General features: G+C 37.0%; 1 pseudogene; it reads right to left on the bottom strand.

Annotated features, from left to right (window-relative positions):
• LOC125873648 (uncharacterized) overlaps positions 1-7,569 on the bottom strand; it is a 53,582-nt pseudogene extending 46,013 nt beyond the window's left edge.
• Positions 7,570-20,304: the final 12,735 nt, after the last annotated feature.

The raw sequence follows: 20,304 nt of genomic DNA, 5'->3' as shown, positions 1-20,304 counted from the left end.
AAACTAGGTTCACACTCTCACAAGGTGGTCACAAATAGGTATAATGACAGTTTGGTTTACTCTCCAAAATTTGTGCTTGAGATCATTTCTTTCATTCGCGTACATTAGTCAATTGGACTAACGGGGCAAGTTCTAGGTATTACCAAGAACATATTTCAAGACAACTTCACCACACATGACATTCAACACAATCATCAATCAAGATTCTACAATTTTATCTTGCGTACAACGATTAACACAAGATTCATTTCAACAATCGGCCAGTCACAATGAGATGATAAGAGTTCACACATGACTTATGCAACTCAAATTTGCCTCATTGCAATTGCACACACATATCGTTCAATCAAGAACACAATTCAAGTCATCGGTATTGATCAAAATCGGTACTCAAATATGCAAGAGAACAGCCACATTCACAAACATCAAGAAGTGAAAATTTTAATTTGGATCAAAACCAACGCATTCACATTAAAAACTAGAAACCGGTAGTCACAAAAAGTAAACATTCACAACAAGATATCAAAAACCAATCATTCACAAAAACAACCCTAAGGAGGCAGGTATGAAGATACCTTACCCCAACAAATAAAGCTAACTATTGTTTTTAATGCAAAAGAAATAAATAGTCTCAAAATAAAAACTAAAAGAGAGTTAAGATCCCTTTGTAAGACTAGGCCTGAGGTGAACTCTGAACATCTGGGAGTCTCTCAATCGAGGCATCAGTACATGTTTCAGCTCTATCCTTCGCTCCACTATAGCCCACCATCGATGTATCCCGAAGAGAAGCCTTCATAGATGTCTGCACCATCGCGCCCTCTAAGTCCTCCAGGTCATCATATACTGTTGCATCTTGTGTACCAAACTCCTCCTCATTAGTCTCGGGAGTATTAGACTGTATCATCATCAACCATAGCAACATCTCCGGTCGTAGTAGCTGGAGGGATTTCAGAAATGGCTAGACACACTATACTCGGGACCTCGGGAAGGTCCATTGTGTCGAAGAGCATCGATAGATTAGTGGATTTAAGCTCATCCACATCACGTCTCAAGCTAGTAACATCGGCTCTCAAAGTCGTCACATCATCCGACTGGCATCCACTCTACTCACATGCCTCCACTCTCAAAGTGAGGGCATCTAATGCCAAGCCATGTGTGGTGATCAACTCTTAGTGCTCTCTCAACTAAGCCCTGATAGGAGCTAAGGCAGCATCAATGACCCTCTCAATCATACTAGGGACAACATCCTCAACTTGGGAGGCACGTACATCAGTAGATTGGGCCAGATAACCCATCTTGAACAGCATAGCCTGGGTCAATGGAGGCCGGGAAGCAGCACCATTAACAACAGAAGTAGTAGCAGCAATAGAAGTAGAAGGGATAATAGTAGAAGTAACAGGGGTACCTGAAAGCTCATCGACCTGAGTAGGAGGGGATCTATGCATGTAGCATCTCCACGTCAACAACTGGGGAATTTTCCACCGGTGCAGCTCTCCTCCTCGCAGCCTCGTCTCTAGTGTACTCGCCCTCGATCCTCCGGATGTCAGTAGAGGAAGTGGGAATCACTTCCACATCCGTCTTCTTCACAAATGGCACTAGGGCATGCCGGCACAGCTTCATGATCAACACTAGGAACGAAAGTGAGGTCTAACTCTTCTAGGCTTTCATGGTCAATGTGCTGCTAATAAATCTGAACCAATACCGGGCAGCCACATTCAAGTCCTTCTTCTCTATCTGAACTCTTGGCTCGATCCATGGCAGTATAATGTCGGAGATCAGAGGAGCCAACCATCCATTTAAATCATCCATGGTCTTCTTCTGTATATGATCTACCAAAACGTGGATGATATTCATAGTGCACCCCAACACCTCATTAATGTCAGTGCTACTACATTTAACATATCTACTGCGCACCACTACATGGTCAATCGGTGCAAACAAGATCGCCTTATTTTTTCCTTTTGGCACCAATTTCCCATACTCAACATAAAACTCTCAGACCCAGGAAGGTATGTATGTGCCTTAGGGCCAGATAAAGATCTCAAATTTGTGGAACTTTCGGGTACCTGTCCACCACTCCATCTGTAGACAGCCTCTTCTCCTCTAAGATAGTCCTCAACCCGGCAACTTTTAACCTGTTCAACGATTGAGGTGGAGGTGCTTGTACCAAGGGTACTGGAGGTACCTTCTCAACCATCTGTGCCTGAGGTGGAAGAGGTGTAGGAGTCACCGGTATCCTGGTCGGATCATGTAGTGCTTTAGAGCGTAGCTCAGTTCTCCTCCTTTTTAAGGTCAGGTTATCCTTCGGCTCGGATACGGAGATTGGCGATCTAGACCCCGAGTTTCCCTCTCAGACTCCGAGATGATGATGTGGGTGTCGTAGATGCCCATACTATCGGAGCTCGTCTATGCTGGCTCAGCTGGTCCCTTTCCTTTGTTTGTGTTATTCCCCCCAGTCGGGGGAAGTTTGGCTTGTAGGGCTTGTGAGGGAGCAACACCCTCATTGATAACTATACATGTGCTTATTTTCGGGGTGATTGAGTTCTACCAGAAGCTTTGGGTCTGGCTATATGTCCAAAATAACACAGAACAAACCAATACGTTAGAAATGGGTTAATGAAAATCACAGTTAAAAAGACCACAGAAAAACTCACCGACTAATTTAGCGAGTCGCCAAACTCATTCGGTGAGCTATGTCGGGCTCGCCGAAAGTTCCACAATAAAACTTCACATAAATCAATACAAGTCACCGAAGTCCAGAGCCTTTCGGTGAACTAAAAGTAACTCGCCGAAAGTTACAAAATATTTTCTCAAAATTGGGGCTGACAAAGGGCGATGGCAGAGACATTCGGTGAGTCGTCGAGCTCAGGCATATCGCCAAATGTTACCGAAATAATTTATCAAAAATGAAGAACAAAAAGGTGATCAAAGGGTCACTTGGCGAACCGTCGAGCCATTTGACGAGCTCGACTAAGCTCACCGACTGGTCTTTCATGCCAGTTTCTGACCCCGACCTTTAATTTTAAACCTACAACCCATGATAATGAAATTTAACCACTATTCTATGCAAATAAATTAAGACCCACATCAATAATGACCTCGGGGTACTCAAACTTCCCCCAATTTATCCAAAATTGACCAATCAATATCTTTTGCCCTTAAGAATGACATCACCTTCTCTATCCTTGGGCAAAATCAGTCGATCGGTACAATTCGGGTTACTCAGACTTCATCCACACCAATCCCGACATACAAATAACACACACCCACGATTTTAATCATTCAAAGCACAAAATTCAACAATTATAGGCTAAAACAAACATACAAACATTATACAATACTAGCCCTTACTTATATCAACTAATTACACAAGATTAAGCAATCAATTCAACAATATTACGAGCATGCATAAAAAACTACAAAATATTAAGTCGAGTTCGGGATACCAACCTCGAAAATAGACAGAAAAATGCTAGGCTAGCGAGTATGGAAGTGAAAATGCAAGATTCCCCCGAGCAAATGACCCCACACAAAATTTACGAGCAAAATATATTTTAGAAATGGAGTGCAAGAGTGTAAAAGTCGAAAAATATGAAAAGAAAGGGAAATTTGAATTTGAAACGGCTAAGATCCCTTTTGACCCTTCAGTTCAGGCCCTAGTCGGCGACATTAACTTATGTCGCCGACCATTCGACGATGCGCCAAATGGTGTTTTTGCCCGCCAAATTTGAGAGAATTCTAGCCTTTTGGTTGGTCAAAATGGTGGTCTAGATCAGGCTCACCGACCTGTTCGGTGAGTCACCTACTGGTACCTAGCTCGCCTAATTGCCTCTTTTCCCAAATTTTCAAATTTTCCACCTGCACATTGAACACCCGTTATTTAAACAAGTGCCTTATTTAATGTCGTGACACGACGGAAACACACTTTTAAGCTTCGTTCTTTGGATTAACCATGGTATCACTCGTTAATCCACTTTTTGGTATTGGGTTCAAATGAGTCAAGATTTGAACCATTTGTGTTTCCAGTTGCTTAATCGATACTGAATGTGATGTCACTGTTTAATTCAAAGATGAGATGTCATCTTTCATTTCCTTTAGAACCTTGTCCGATCCTTCCACTTTGTTGAGAGTGCGTGCAAGAATATCTTCGGTGCAGAAATTTTCAGGATCACTCATTTGCTCTTTTGACTTGTGACGCTAATGGGGAGGTACATATCGCTCTTTAATTGTCATTGTCCCTCTATCTCCAATTCATAACAAGGTCACACCATTCCCTATCTTGGTCTCTCCAACCGTCATCACGCTCTCTATTCTAACCTTGGTTCCCGCCTGGCCCTGGATAGTTTGGGCAGAAACCTCCTCCCTGATTTGCCAGAAAATGTACTTCCTTATTGTACATAGCTTCAAAGTGCGCATCATCAGGGTTTACTCCGCTAACTCTGACTACATTCACAGCCTTAGTACCACTTCCCATGACATGTTTCGATAATAGATCCATTTGGGTTATCATCTTGGCCATATTTTCATCTCGCTCTTGGTCCATTTCTATTTGTTTCTTTGTCATCCTGAAGTTCAAATGAGACACTTGATCTTCCCTAGTGTACCAAGAGATTAATCTTTGTCATCCCATCAAGAAGAGTAGATGCAATTTTAAATGGTTGTTGCATGATTCCTCTTTGAACGAGCTGATCAGCCACACCTTTGTTGATTGAATCTAGACTCCGATAGAAGTTTTGTAACAACACATTATTCGGGAGTCCATGAATTGTACATTGGAGCATCAACTTCTGAAACCTCAACCACGTCACATGAATTAGTTCACCATCCAATCATTTGACGTTCTGAGTATTATCTCTCAATGCCATCATCTTCGAGGGAGGGAAAAACCTTACATAGAACGCATTAGTGAGCTCTTCCCAAGAAGTATTGAGTCTCTTAATAGGTCGGCTAACCACTCTGTTGCCGCCCCATTAGATAAAAAGGGAACAAACAAAGTCAGATAGACTTCTGAGTGATGTTTTTGAAGGAGAATGACCCACACACATCCACAAAGTTTTGGATGTGGTCATGAGGATTCGGGGTGTTACATAAGTGTAGGCGGTCGCTATCAAGTATAAATCCAACTAAGAGTTGGGGTCGATCCCACAGGGAATGAAAAAGTAAAGAATTTAATTACGAAGTGAAATGAGTGTTCTAATCGTTTGTCGGAGTAAACATTTTCGAAACAATTAAAGTAAATGGAAGGGGTTTGACAACTAATGTCAATTGGGGGGATTAGAGTGAACAATTAACAACTACGAACAACCGGGAGTAATCAAATAGAGAGGGGTCATTGGGAGTGTGATCAATTGAATTCCAATTTAGTTAAATGAGCGATTATTACTTACTAACAATCGTTAAATCTTAGTGGGTAGGCTAAGATTTAAGTGTAATAGACATTTCTCAATCAACTATTACGAATCAAGCGAGTTCTCTCGAACCTCGACGAGCCCAACAAATATAAACAACCCAAAACCTTAATCAATCTACTCTTTTAAGCTAGATTAGTAGGATTGAATTCGGACCAACTTTCTCAAGCTAAGTCTACAATAACCCAATTACTACAATCATAAATTATTAGTTTTGATTCTAAAATCTCTTTCTCAAGCAAACTTTGAATGCTAAACCAGAACTGTATTGGTAACTACAGTTCATCAATTAAAACTCAACCATTAATTGAACCCACTTCAAATCAACAATAAAATCAGTAAATACTAGCACTCATAAGCTAATTGTAACATTCAATCACATGATCACACCTCCAAGAATGAGGATTTTAGCCAGACATACTAAAGAGCAAGAAACCGTTACCAACTATGTTTTCCATCAGCTTGGGTTACAAACCATAAGTCTTCAAAATGCTCAAATTGAATTAGATAATCAATTAAACCCAAAATGATCTCTACTAAAAAACTTAAAGAACAATGTTAGGGATCAAAAACCTAGAACTCGACAATGTGGGAACTCTCCAAAAACTCCAGAACTCCTTTTTCTTCTTTCGAAAATTGCATTTATTCGTTCACAGATTTTCAGCTTCGGAGCCACTCGGCGAAATGAGTCGGGCTTCACCGATCAGGTCATCGATGCGCCGAGAGCTCTTTTCCATCGCCTTCTTGGCTTAGCTTTTCACCACTTCCCTTCTGTGACTTTAGGCAATGAAAACTTCCATCGCCGATAAGTTCGGCTCTTCACCGAAACACAATTCTCCTCGCCGAGTTGGTTTTGTCCAAGGGCTAGCCTGCTGTAACTTTTGGTGAGATGAAGAGCGACTCCGCGAATTATATCTTTTTCTCATCTAAATCCTCCAAAACCCACCGTATAGTAATCTAAACGGAGAAAGAAAAATCCCGGTAACTCTTAATACCAACTTGACAGTATCACTGTCAATATTAACAATAGCGAAAATAAATATCCAGAAAGGAGCCATACAGAAGAGAAGAAAAGTTGCAATATAAACATACATATTTCCAAACCCAAGTCTCTCCATATTCCAACCAAAAACAAAAAAAAACAACAGAACAAAGAGAGATATGCCGAAGAAATATCATCCCAAAAATCAAGAATGGCTCCTCCATTGTGATCTAGTTTCAAAAACTCTCCCTTTATTTAATGCAAAAGAAAATCTATGTTCCAATGTTATTGGCTAGCACTGCTACATTTAGCAGCTGTTTTTCAAACTTGTACTTTATCGTCTAACTCAGTATCATAATTTTTTCCTAGAGGGTTGTGCGTACAGTAAACTCCAGCAATGGTAGGTGCCAAAACTGCAACCAAGGAACATATCCCTACCACAATAGTTGGTCTTTCTGATCTCTTGTAACCCTAATTAAGCCCGCAGAGAGCATATTGAGCAAAATAGTGGAGATTAAGTAATACGACAACCACCATCATATGTGTCCATTCATGGGGCTTATAAGTTCCATTTTTGCAGTAAGCGTTTCTCAGCCTAGAAATATCCTCTGCCCTCCATCTCATCAAAAAATTAAAGTGAAATAGCCTTTGTGAGTGCTGGTACAGACATAAGAGATTAAACAATGCATTAAAAATTTGGTTAACCACTTCATTCCATGTATCTCTCTGAGATTTCTTAGGGAGGGCATGGTTCAACACCCCCATCATCAAAAGAAGCATAGTCACACCAGAAACAGGTACACATACAATCTAGATAAAAAGTACAATATTCAGCGGATTTTTGAACCACTCTTTACACATTTTCCTAATAGCTAGCCAATCCAATTTCCGTGAAAATAGTTTAGTAACACGTTGACGGAGATGACGGCTGCTAGAAGAAGGTACATTTTGAGAAAACTTGTCTCTTCGATCAACTATTTGATGAAACTTTGCTGATGGAGAATCCAAATTATCCGAGTTGATGGATTTTAGCCTTTTGTGAATAGCACTTTGAGAATTTTCATTACTTACAAGTTCTCTTTGGGATGTTGAAACATTCAGAGGTACATGAGTTTTAACTTGACCACCCATAGGTTCCTCAACAATACCATGATGTTCACCACTCCCAACAGATGCCATTTGAATGTTATTTGGATTCGTAGTCAAAATATTAATCTTTATCAGATCATTATCTACAACTTTACCATTTCAACAGGAGCGCAAAATAAGCATCTAAATCTGTAATTAAGAAAGCTATATCAATAATCAAATGCTTCAACATTTCTAGTACAAAAAGAAAATTTGTCCTCCACAAATATCTGGCTAGTTACAAGACCAAGGAAAAAAGATTTACAAAACAAAAATACTCGCAAACCCTACAAACTTGTCATAAAATAAGCTAAATGAATTTCCTTAAATCTCACTCAACACACACCATAGGCATATTGGACTAAATTAAAAAAAAATTGTCGGGAATCTTAATTGCCCAGTTGATTAGCTATATGAACCTTTAACCAATGGCTCGATTCCCCACCTTGCAATCACTTCCCCTATTTCCTCTCCCCCTAATTTTTTTCTAAAAAAACCAACCAAATATAACATGAGCAAATGAGTATGAATCATGGAATTGGCTACAACAGGTAGACAAGAAGCAGAGAAATAAGACCATCAAGACAACATAGAGATGAGAGCAATCTGAATAAAAAATTGAAGCTTGAAATTTTTGAAAAGACAAATCTTTAGTTTAAATTATAATAGAAGTACCTTACAAGTTATTCATACTCCTACCATTAATAAACTTATCATATGTGTCATGAAAAGTCCCAAATCAACAAAAATTACCTAATGTCTTTCTTTTATCCAAGCCAGATCCACTAAACCAAATAAATTTATACCAATTAAATCCCAAACCCATCTCTTTAATCTTGTTCATGACATATACTCCTCAACACACCCAATTTGCATCAACAACAATTTCAAATCCTCAATATCCACCAAGCTCCACACAACTCAAAAATGGCATCAGCTATGTTTTATGCACCAACTTTCCAAGGTCTCAGACCTCTCAATAAACCCACAGACTCTTCCCTCTTCCTCAACAAATAGATCTCCTTCAAACCCATGATAAAAAATTTTGAAATCTCATTGTGAAAGCTGAGCTCAATCCATTAATTGTCATCAGTTCGAGCACTGGGCTTTCACGTTTCCTTGGAAGATTTGTTTTCTTTAATTTTCAGAGAGAAAATGTGGCGAAACAAGTGCCATCACAGATTAGAATTTCTTGCATCGAAGCTGGAGATGCTAGGGCTAAGGAATATATAAGTTTGCTAAAGTCTAATGACCCAGTTGGCTTCAATACTGTTGACCTGCTTGCTTGGGGATCTATTTTTATATATTATGAGAAAATGACATAAATAGTTTTTTAACTATAGGAGTAAGATTAAAATGGTCTATTAATTATTTGAAAAATCTCCCATATCCTTATCCCTCTCGAACACTTCTATTCCCTCTCGAATACATCCATTCCCTCTTAGATACATATATCCCCTCTCGGATACATCCCCATTCCCCTCGGATACATCTTTATTCCCTCTCAGATACATTCTTCTTATTAAGTAATGTATTATTTGCAATGTATCAGACAATCAAGAAATGTATCCGAGATCAATGCAAAATTCAAGATTTTTGTAATTGATAAAAATTTTAGGATAAAATGTAATTTGTAATGACTCGGAAGGTCATTTCTATATTTTAAAAAAATAAAATTACCGTTTACCCCTCCTGATTGTTGCCTCAAGACATTTCTGATTGGTTTGTAAATTGGTTTCGATCTTTCAGTAAAATTTGTGAATACTAGAAATTTTAGAGTTTTGAAAGGCTTAAGTTGTTAAAAAGTGATTTTGGTGTCTTTTAGAGTTTTGAGTCTCAAAATAAAATTATGTTGATTTCATCAGTCTCAAAATATGGAATTTGGTCTAAGAGAGTGGTTAGACTCAGATTTGGAGTCTTTTCGTGGAAATAAGGACCCAAGTTGGAGATTGTTGTTTTAGCCTTTGAGTTAACTATGATCAACATTCGAGATTCTAATGCTCGAATCAAATTTATAAAGTATGGGTCGTGATTGCAATGATCATGTAAGAGACCCAGAGTTCGCGAAAGCGATACTTGAAAGGATTTTTGGTCTGAAATTTCAGGGTTTCTCCCCCATTATTCATTTTTTAGCTTTGAGGATTCAGTTGAGGCGATTTCAAGATAAAATATTTGGGTAATGATTCTTCACTCTAAATCTTCTGTTACCCAATATTACGAATGATTTTTAAGTGATCAAAACAAGGTTTATGGATGATAAAATTGGGGGTTCTTCTAGAACCCAAGAGCTTTGACGGACCTAGCAGTAGACGCACGGGCCGTGCCTGAATTCAAACCGGACCAGACTCTTCTTTGTTTGAGAATTGTGAGTTGATTTGAACTCCTTTATAGAAATTATTTTTACCAATGAGTTCTAAATGCTTTGGGTAACTATCCAAGTAATGATTTCCATATTTAAACCTCATTTCTGGAATCAAATTTTTAAGTCGATTTGACCTCATTTTTGAATTACTTGATATATTTGTTGTTGGTTTTGAAATCTCATTGTGAATACTTGTTTGACTAGATTGCTGTCACAACCTGAGTCTACACCCTAGACGTGGCCGACACTCAAGAACCATTTTTGGTCCCCAAGTGAACCCTCATCCTGACTGACTACAAGCGGAAGACTAACTTAAGCATGCAAAAGCTTAAAACTGAAATAAAATTCATGAAAATCAACTTTGCAAAAATTTAACTAATGAAAACTTAGAATATAAAAATAATATATTCAACTTGCCATAAAATAGGCAACTTAAGTCTTTAAAATATTTAATAAAATAAATGAATAATACAGACTTCTAAACTATAATGACTATCTATGAAGCCTCTAACTGAAAAAGATGGAAGTCGGGACAAGACCCATGACATCCTAACTAAACTGAAAAGTAAATGAAATCCTCTGGAAACAAGGAGGCTCACCATAGCTAATTCGAACTCCCGGATGTATCAATGAAGCTCCTGTTGATGATCCTGAATACCGGTGTCTGCATCATGAAAAGATACAGGCCAAATGGCTCAGTACGTGGAATATACGAGCATGTAAGAGGAATTCTAAAGCATAAACTTAAGCTTGAACTTTGATAAAAAGGAAACATACTTACCTCTTCTGAACTCACTCAACTCAAGAATAAGATACTTAACTCGAAGATATGATATTCGACTCTGCGTACTCAACTCAATATAAAGCAACAATACACATGCAATATATAGAAAGCTTTATAAACAATAAAAACAACTTAGTTCGTTTAAGAAAATGCAATAACAAACTCAACTTTACTTATATAATAAAGTAATATAGTTTCTGTGGGAGTTTCTCTAACTGACAACCACCACTATGAGCCTAAGTGGTGATACAACGTCTTGCCCACGCTGCAAGAACTGTCCTATACTTTGCCGTAATATAAAACGCTTAGCTTAGTGGATCCACTAGTTTATGCTAAAAGCATCTTAAGGAGTCACCTAAAAAGTATGATCCTTTGCTACCCATGATGACTACATGGTTTATGGAGACTTGAGTTATCTGAACTCGCATCCCCATATCGGTGCTCAATACTACTCCCAAAATATACTTAGCTCATATGTTTGTAAAAACAAAACTCTTTCTTTGGTTTGAGATAATTACTCAAAACTTGGCTTAAAAGCTCTCTTGGAAATCATAGTTTCCTCTTTACTGAAAAACTAGCTCAAAGGCTCTTTTGAAATCTCAGTTTCTTTTCTTGTTTAAATGTGAAAACATTTACTCTTTGGGAATACATAGTCCCAATATATTCTTTTGAAGAAATAAACTCAACTCTTTACTCTTTACTCTTTATTCCTTACTCTTTACTCTTTGCTTAACTCAAAACTTAAGTCTTAAAACAAAGTTAAAACATTTGTAAAAGACTTCTTAGAATATGGTTCATGCCGAATTATGGACATGAACGACTCAATGCAAGGTTTTCGATAACCAAAGATAAAACTCAATAGTTGGAACTCAAGAACTTCAAAATACCACTCACTTCAAGAATGCTCACCTCAGAGGGTTCATGCGGAATTTATGAGCATGAACTACTCAACTCAAGGACTCAAGGATACTTCTCATCTCATGACTGCTCGACTCATAGGGTTCATGCGAAATTATGGGCATGAACAATCAACTCATGAAAGACTTCATGGGTAACATGTAATAGTCCCATGATTAAAAATATAAGCTTAAAGGGGATTAGGAACTCAATACGCGAGACTTGGAACTTGAAGATACTACTTCTCTCAATGATACTCAATTTATGGGGTTCTTATGGAATTTATGGATATGAACAACTCGACTCGAAGGTCTACACAACTACATGGAACTCATGTATGTGACTCTTCTCATTCTCTTACTTACTTACTCAAAACTTAGTTCAAATCAATGATGGATCTCAAGGAATTCACAATTGAACTCAAAGGCTTTATTGCACTCTACTCTTAAATCTTTTTTGAATGTGAATTATAAATTCAAGAGTCATGGTTCATGATATAAAGAATCCAGGTGATAGTGTACACTCATGAATACATACTCCTCACTCTCATTCTCACTTACTTGAGTCTTGAAACAAGTTACTAGAAGTTGTAGAAGACTCCACAAAAGGACTCAAAGGGACTTTCTTAGAATGTTCGAAAGAATTCTCAAAACTTAACTCTTAACTCTACCTTGAATTTGAATTATGAATTCAATGTTATGATCATGTTAGGAATGAGTTTAGGTGTTTAGAAGTAGTTTAGATTAGTTAGAATCGAAAAGAAGTGAAGGTGCACTTTAAACGAACTCAAACGAGGAAATCGATGACAAACTGGATGGGGCAGATGACCCTGGCGTTATGGGTGGTGTGGGGCGCCAACCCCTAAACTTCAGAGGAGGGTTTGGGGCACTCTGGCAGGTGCATCGCGCCAGGCCTCCAACCCAGCAAATCTGACGAACTTCTTTGCTCGTTTTCTCATCCTAACTCTCCTAGAATTGAACGGTTTCTTCCCTAATCACTTAGAATCAATTAATCAACATAAGTACACTCTAATCTACTCAATAAATCCCTTAAAACATTCACTTTTATCTCAAGAAATCATTTAAAACCCAACACAACAAGATTTAGAATGAACTTCAAGAACACCTATCAAGAACTTCTAATCTTTCAACTTCAAGAATGAAATTTGTGCTGAAAATAACATGTTTGGCATGTGGGTGAACAAATCCAACACTATGAAAGCTTACATACCTCTTAGGGATTAAACCCATGGCAAAAATCCGCAACAATACGCAAGAATCTCGACGAACGCTTGATCTTCTCCTCTTTTCTCTTCTTTTCTCTTCTTGAACTCCCAACTAAAACCCTAGGCTAATTTTAGGATTATAAAACTAAACCTAATAGGATTAGACCCTTAAAACCTTACAAAAAATAAATTAAATCTGATTGGGTAGGGAAAGACCAAAATACCCCTCACTATTTCCGGCTAGCTTTCCTTAACTGGACCGTCTAACTTCAAAAGGTCATATCTTACTCATCCGAACTTGAAACTTAGCAAACTTGGCGGTGTTGGAAAGATAATTCAAAGGTATTTCCTACGGTACCTGGTATCACACCTAAGTCATCCTGAGCTAAGAGTTATGGTTGTTTGAAGTCGACCCAAAATGCAAACTTAGTTTAACTTGCAAAATTTCAGATTTTGCTATTTCCAATTTAATTCCTTTTGGAACTCAAGGTACTACATCTAGTGACCTTAACACTTAAGAAATTTTTAATCTCTTGGAAAAATCTCATTCATTATGATGAACGGTTCGAGTCTTAGTTCGAAAAAATTTCTGGGGTGTTACAATTGCGTTGATTTGAATATCGTTCGATAAGGAAAAGCTCAAGTGCTGGAGCGATTTTGATTGATTAAGCCAAGTGAACCTCTAAAACCTTGTTAAAGCTTGTAAAATCTTGTATTCTCTTCATTGTGTGAGTTGGGGAGTAATGAGAATGAGATGATGAGTTGAATTGTTCATACTGAATAACCTTAGCGATAGGAAGGGGATTAAAGAAAAAGACAATGTGTTAGGTATGATGCATTGTGCACTATGTATTTGTAACACCTTGCAATTTGAAATAACTAGGAAGAAGCTAATAATTGAAAATAGCCATTTTTGGAAAGAATGAAAATCTGGAAAATTTGTTTAAGTTAGGAAAAGTTGAGTTTTCGTCAACTTCAAATGGTCATAACTCCTAGATCAGGATAAGTTAGGTGTACTTCCAGATGTGGTTGGAAAGCTCTTAGAATGATCTTTCCAATGCCGCTGAGTTTGCGCGATTTTGAGTTCGTATGAGTGAGTTATGCCCTTTGGAAGTTGGGATGTGCAATTAAGGAAAGTCTAATCCAGATTTTTGAAGGGTAGATTAGTCTTTTCCTTACACAATAATTTAAATTTGTTTTAGTAAATTAATTAAGGGTCAAATCAGAATGAGATCAGTTTAGTCAATTGGAAATTCGCGCTAAGTAGGGCTTGGAGAAAAGAGGAGAAAGGAGAAGAAAAACTCAAATTTCTCTAAGATCGTGTGATTTGGTGGTGGATTTCGCCAAGGAATTAATCTTACAAGGTATGTGAGTCTTTCATAGCGTTGGGTTCATTCACCCACGCGCCAAACATGTTTAGTTCAGCGAAATTTGTCCTAAAAGAGTTTGAAAGTTAATGTTCTTAATATGTATTCTTGAATTTGAATGTTGTTCTTGAATTGGGATGAATTAGGAGTTTATGAGACCTTTGAGTCGAATTATAGAGTTGTTTTGAGTTAGGTTCTTGATTCCATATGCTGGGTATCGGAATCTAAAATGAATTTGAGGAAAATAGTCGAGTTTAGGCGAATTGGGGCTGGAAAATGAAGAAGGAAAAAGTCGAGGGCGTTTTGGCACGCAAGTCCGTGACCCGCGTCGCGGACTTGCTCCCTCTATGTACAAAAATTTTCTCCGCGTCGCGGAGAGGACACGGACTCCTCTGTCTCAAAGTTTAATTTCACGAGTAATTATTTAAAACACCTCCGCGTCGCGGACTTGTTCCAAGACGATGATTTCCTGACTTTTCTCATATTTAGCTATNGGACTCCTCTGTCTCAAAGTTTAATTTCACGAGTAATTATTTAAAACACCTCCGCGTCGCGGACTTGTTCCAAGACGATGATTTCCTGACTTTTCTCATGTTTAGCTATTTAAGATCATTCCTAAACATCATGTGATCCTTCCTATCACAAATCTTAATCCTTGAATCCATAATTCAATTCAAGGATCAGTTAAGAGTCAAGTTAAGATCATTTAATAGTTAAGTTAAGATAAGTTCTTAAAGTTTTCCAAGAGTCTTTCACAAATATTTTAACTTTGTTTTAAGACTTAAATTTTGAGTTCAGTAAAGATGTGAAGTTGAAGTTCTTTTCTTCAAAGAAGTATATGGGGACTATGTATTCCCAAAGAGACTTAAAAATATTTTCACATTTAAATAAGAACGAAAACTGAGATTTCCAAAGAGCCTTCGGGCTAGTTTTCAGAAAAGAGTAATAGCTTTCTAAATGAAGCAAGAGGGGAAGCTGAGATTTCCAAGATAACTTTTGAGCTAAGTTTTTGAGCACTAATCTCAAATCACAGAAGAAAGATGTTTTGTTTTTAAAAACATAAGAGCTAGTATATTTTGAGAGTAGTATTGAGAACCGAATTGGGGGCGAGCATGAGTTCAGAAAATTCACGTCTCCATAAAACCATATAGCCACCATGGGTAGGAAAGGGTCATACCTTTTAGATGAACCCTTTCCACAATAGACTAGTGGATCCACTTAGTAGTTCGGGTCCTATACATCTGGCCGGGTATAGGATGCGCTGGCAGCGTGAGGTAGATCGTTGTATCATCACTATAGCTCTTATGTGATGGTTGTCGGTTAGAGAAACTCCTACAGAAGTTATTGTATTTTTATATACATCAGTTTATTGTACTTTTACATACATTTCAGAGTTATATTGTATCCTTGTATATACACAGAGTTGACATCATGTTTTTAAACAACTTTTGTTTATATTGCACTTGTTTTAAACTGTTTTATATTGAAATGAGTTTAGTTAAGTATTCATGAGTTGAGAAGAGCCAAAGTAAGTATTTCTTTCAGATTCCCTTTCAAGCCTATGTTGTTTTAGCATTCCAACTCGCATACTCGTACATTCAATGTACTGATGCAAGTTGGCCTGTATCTTATTGTGATACATACACAGGTAATTAGGATCGGTATTCCAGCGCACCGTTGATCTAGCGAGCAGTTTAGAGTCAGTCGGTGAGCTTCCCTGCATTCCAGAGGATCTATTTTCATTGCTTTCTAGTTAGTTCATTAGGATGTTATGGGGTTGTCCCAACATCCATCTCAGTTGTTTTAAAGGCTTCATAGACAGTCAGATGTTAGTCATTTGAGTCTTTTCATTATCATTTCTTATTGTTAAGACTTGGGTTGCCACTTTTGGCCAAGTTGAATGTTTAACATTTAAACATTCTCAGTTATTTTATTATTCAGTTCAGTTAAGTGTTATTGATCATTATAAGTATGAATATTGTCTTCCGCTGAGTTAAGTAAGTAAGACCAAGGGTTCGCATGGGGCCAACAATGGTCTTCGAGTGTCAGCCACGTTCGGGGTGTAGGCTCGGGGCGTGACAGTATTGCCTTGAGTGTTGATTTTATAATCGGTGATTGAGAAATACTGTTTGTGATAGTTTTGTTTTGAATGTGAATTGCTTGAAATTGTCATCTCATTATTATTAGAGCCATCAATATGGGTTAGGCCCGTTGGGCTGGCCTGGTCTAACCCATGATTTGATAGGGTTAGGCTATGATTTTTGGAGCCCATTTAAGAAAAGGGCTTTTTAGCCCGGCCTGAATAAGCCTGCCGATTTGTGGGGCTTGAGAAATATGGATAGGGCAGACTCATGGGCCAAATAAAATTAATTGAAAAATAAAAATAAAATAGAGTATTAAAAATAACAAGAGTCTAAACTCAAAATCTATTTAAAGTTTGAAATATTACAATTTAAATACAAATTATGTTTATAAAATATGTACTACATAAAATTAAAATTCCCTAAAATTTCTAGGGAATCACTACATAGGCCATAGTCTATGGAATATTGTCATGGTTTTTGTGTTTTATTATGATCATTGGAAAACAATTATGTTAATATTTCTATTTAGTTATTTATACTTTAACTTGAAATCAAACTTAATAAATATTATAAAGATAATTTTATTTGTATATTTGATTAACAAGCAGTAACACTAACACCATGTAATATTGTCTTGTCGATATTTATGATAAATTTTTAGATTATAATTTAATTTAAAAAATTATAAAAAAATAGACTTTTAAGAAAAAGAGGGTTGGCCCGGCAAGCCCGTAGCCCACGTACTTGTTGGATGGGCCGACCATTTTTTGGTCCACACAAAAAATAGGCTAGCCCGGCCTGACCCGTCAAATTTCAAATCCTGTGGGTTAGCCCGGATGGGGTGGGCCAACCCATATTGACAACTCTAATTATTATTGTGTGAATATGCCTATTTGTATCGGTTATGAGACACTGAGATGAGATTTGTTGTGATATTGATACTGAGGTATGTTCTGATAAGCGATATTGATACCAAGGTCTATTTAGGTAGGTGATATTGATGCCTAGGTATGTTCCGGCAAGTGGTATTGATGCCAAGGTTGTTTTCAGCAGATATATGAATCTTGGGTGTTCCCCACGGATCTTGATTTGATACTTATGATTGATGAATTCGATACTTGTGATTGATGAACTTGATTATTGTGATTGACGACATTGATACTTGTGATTGACGAATTTGATTATTGTGATTGATGAACCTAATTATTATGATACGAACTTGATACTTGTGATTGATGAAATGTAACTGTTGGACTGTGTCAACTGGGCATTGTGAACATTATATTATAAACTGGTAAGTTGGACTGATTTCTATGCACGCTGTAGTTATGGTAGTTCGGTTGTGATGAGAGGAGTACTCGTATTCTAATTTAGCTTTATCTTGATTTAGTGGGTTACTTATTTAGTACCGTGTTGTATGGTCTTCACTCCTTGCTTCTACACTTCTGTAGGTTCTGAGCCCGAAGCAATGTGATTACTTTTCTCCATCTTCTTGTGAGACTTATCGAGGAGACTTGAGAGGTAGCTGTTTGTAATCCCGGTAGACCTATTTGTTTCTTATTCATGTTATTGTTCTATTCGAGAGACAAAGATATTTGAGACTTATATTTATCTTTCAAACTCTGTTATTATATGTTAGTGGCTTGTACACGTAACAACCAAGTTTTGAGTATATTTTGAGAATGACTTAGTTTTCCACTCTTATGTTATTGATAGTTACTTTTCTGCATTTTTTTTCATCATATTGTTGGATTTAGGCTGACTTGTATTGGTCGGATAAGATGAGTGTCATCATGTTCATTTCGGATCATGGCATAATTAACCTCCAAATGTATAAGATTTTTATACTTTATACAATTTCTCAATTATTGAAAAAAAAGATAGAGAAAACACATAAAAAAAACCCCTAAACTTGGCAACACAACTTACTATAACACTTAAATTTTACAAACGTTTAAACACCCTCCTTAATAACTTTTGAGTGTATTAAGTACCACTCTGAGAGTATAACACCACTCTCACTCGTCACATCACAGTCATGTAAGCACCACATCATTAAATTTTTTTATTTTTTTGTTTATTCACTTTTTTCCTTAAACACTTTTTTAAATTCATTACATAATCATATATTTATTATAAAAATGCATTTTCTTAAATCAAAATTTAAAATGTGGAGCCATTTTCATTAATTTTAAATATTTTTAACAAGTTGGCCCCACTTTTTAAATACCTTCTCTTCTATGCAAATTAATATCTTAACTAAAAAATTTATTTTCTAAAATCAAAGATTAAAATGTTGAACCCATTTTCATTAATTTAAATATTTTTAACAAGTGGGCCCCACTGCTTAAATTTCTCCTTTGCTACGCCTCTTCCTTTCTTTCCTCTTCGTTCATTTTCACCATTTCCGATCCTCATTGAAAAAAATTCCACCCATTTTCAACCTTTAATGGTTATTTTTTTCTTACAATTCACTATTTTTTGAAAAAAAATAGGTAAAAGGGTCAAAAATACCCCTCAACTTTGTTTTATTAGTTGACTATACCCCCGCCTTAAAACAAAGTTATTTATACCTTCGTCGTCACTAATTTCACCATTTATACCCCTCAACTAACGGAAATCCTCAAATCAACACAAATTACCCGATTTTGTAAAAATAACCCACCATCCCAATATAATCCAAACCCTAACCCGACCCAGCTAACTTAATTCAAACCTACTTCACCTTAATCTCTAAAACAAAAGTTCAGGAACTCAATCTTCCTTATCGTTGTCCCCCGCCGCCGTCTCCTCTGGGTTAGCAATGAAGAACCCAAAGTTTCTCTCGTCGCCGCTAATTTGCGTAAACAACGAAGAGTCCAATAACCTCTCGATTTCTGCAATCTCATCCTCAAGGGAACCGATTCTTGGTTGTGATGTCTCGTTATTTTCAGTAATAGCTAAGCTTTTTAACAAGAGATGAAACTGATCAAGCAAAAGCTACAAATTCTTCCAATTACTTAACATGTGGTCTCCAAATCGGCTCTTGACAGTTGCATCATCTTTCCATATTCCTAATCCAAAAGAAGCATGTTTATTATGTTTAGACCATGACTAAAACCTGCTAGAATTGCTCCCTGTTAACCAGAACTAGAAAAACAAAACACTACCTCACTCACCAGGAAAAATAGGAATTGAATAAATGAAAGGCTTCATGGTTAGGCTGAAAAACATTATCTGAACATTGGCCAGTCAGAAATGCATTGAATCAGCGTAAAAACTCTCTTTTTACTAAGTTCTATTACTATATGTTGAGATGAGTTTGATGATGACGAAGAATAAACACCTTTGAGGCAGAGGACAAAATATGAAGTTTTATTGTTTTCTTGTGAATTAGCTGAGAATATAAATGCACCATGAATTGATTTAGAAACAGGGGTTCAAATCGATTGCGTCAGTTTGTTGGAATCGAAGAAAGAACAGAATGAGAACGGAGAGAGTTACCCTTCAATTGCTTGACGACTTGTTTGAGGCTGACGATTTCGATTATAATGTGAACTTTTGATGGAGTAAAAAAAAGCCATTGTTATCGTTCTAAGCTTTTTCTTCGACATGTGCACAAGTTGAAGAGAGAAGAGAGGAGAGGGGATTGCGTTATTAGTTGACGGGTTATACAGATTATACCATAGAGGAGTTAGAATATTGTGTTTAAAATGGGAATGGGTCTTTTTAAAAAATTTCGGATTAATTTGTGTTGATATGGGGATTTCCGTTAGTTGAGGGGTATAAATGGTGAAATTAGTGACGGCGATGGTATAAATAACTTTCTTTTAACGGCAGGGGTATAGTCAACTAATAAAACAAAGTTGAGGGGTATTTTTGACCCTTTTCCCGAAAAAAATAACATACTAATTTTTTTTCTTAGAACTCTCTCTCCCCACCCCACTCCCACAAATCTGCCATTGGGAGAATGAATCTCTTAAAAGTAATTTTATTTTTTTTGACAAAATGGGTCACTCAAACAACAAAGTTTATATTGAAATCGAAGTAAAAAATATAATGTTGGTGTTGAATTTTGTGGATTACTA

Source organism: Solanum stenotomum, chromosome 8 (genome assembly GCF_019186545.1).
Source record: "Solanum stenotomum isolate F172 chromosome 8, ASM1918654v1, whole genome shotgun sequence".
Taxonomy (NCBI): domain Eukaryota; kingdom Viridiplantae; phylum Streptophyta; class Magnoliopsida; order Solanales; family Solanaceae; genus Solanum; species Solanum stenotomum.
This window is presented reverse-complemented; position numbering and strand designations above follow the sequence as displayed.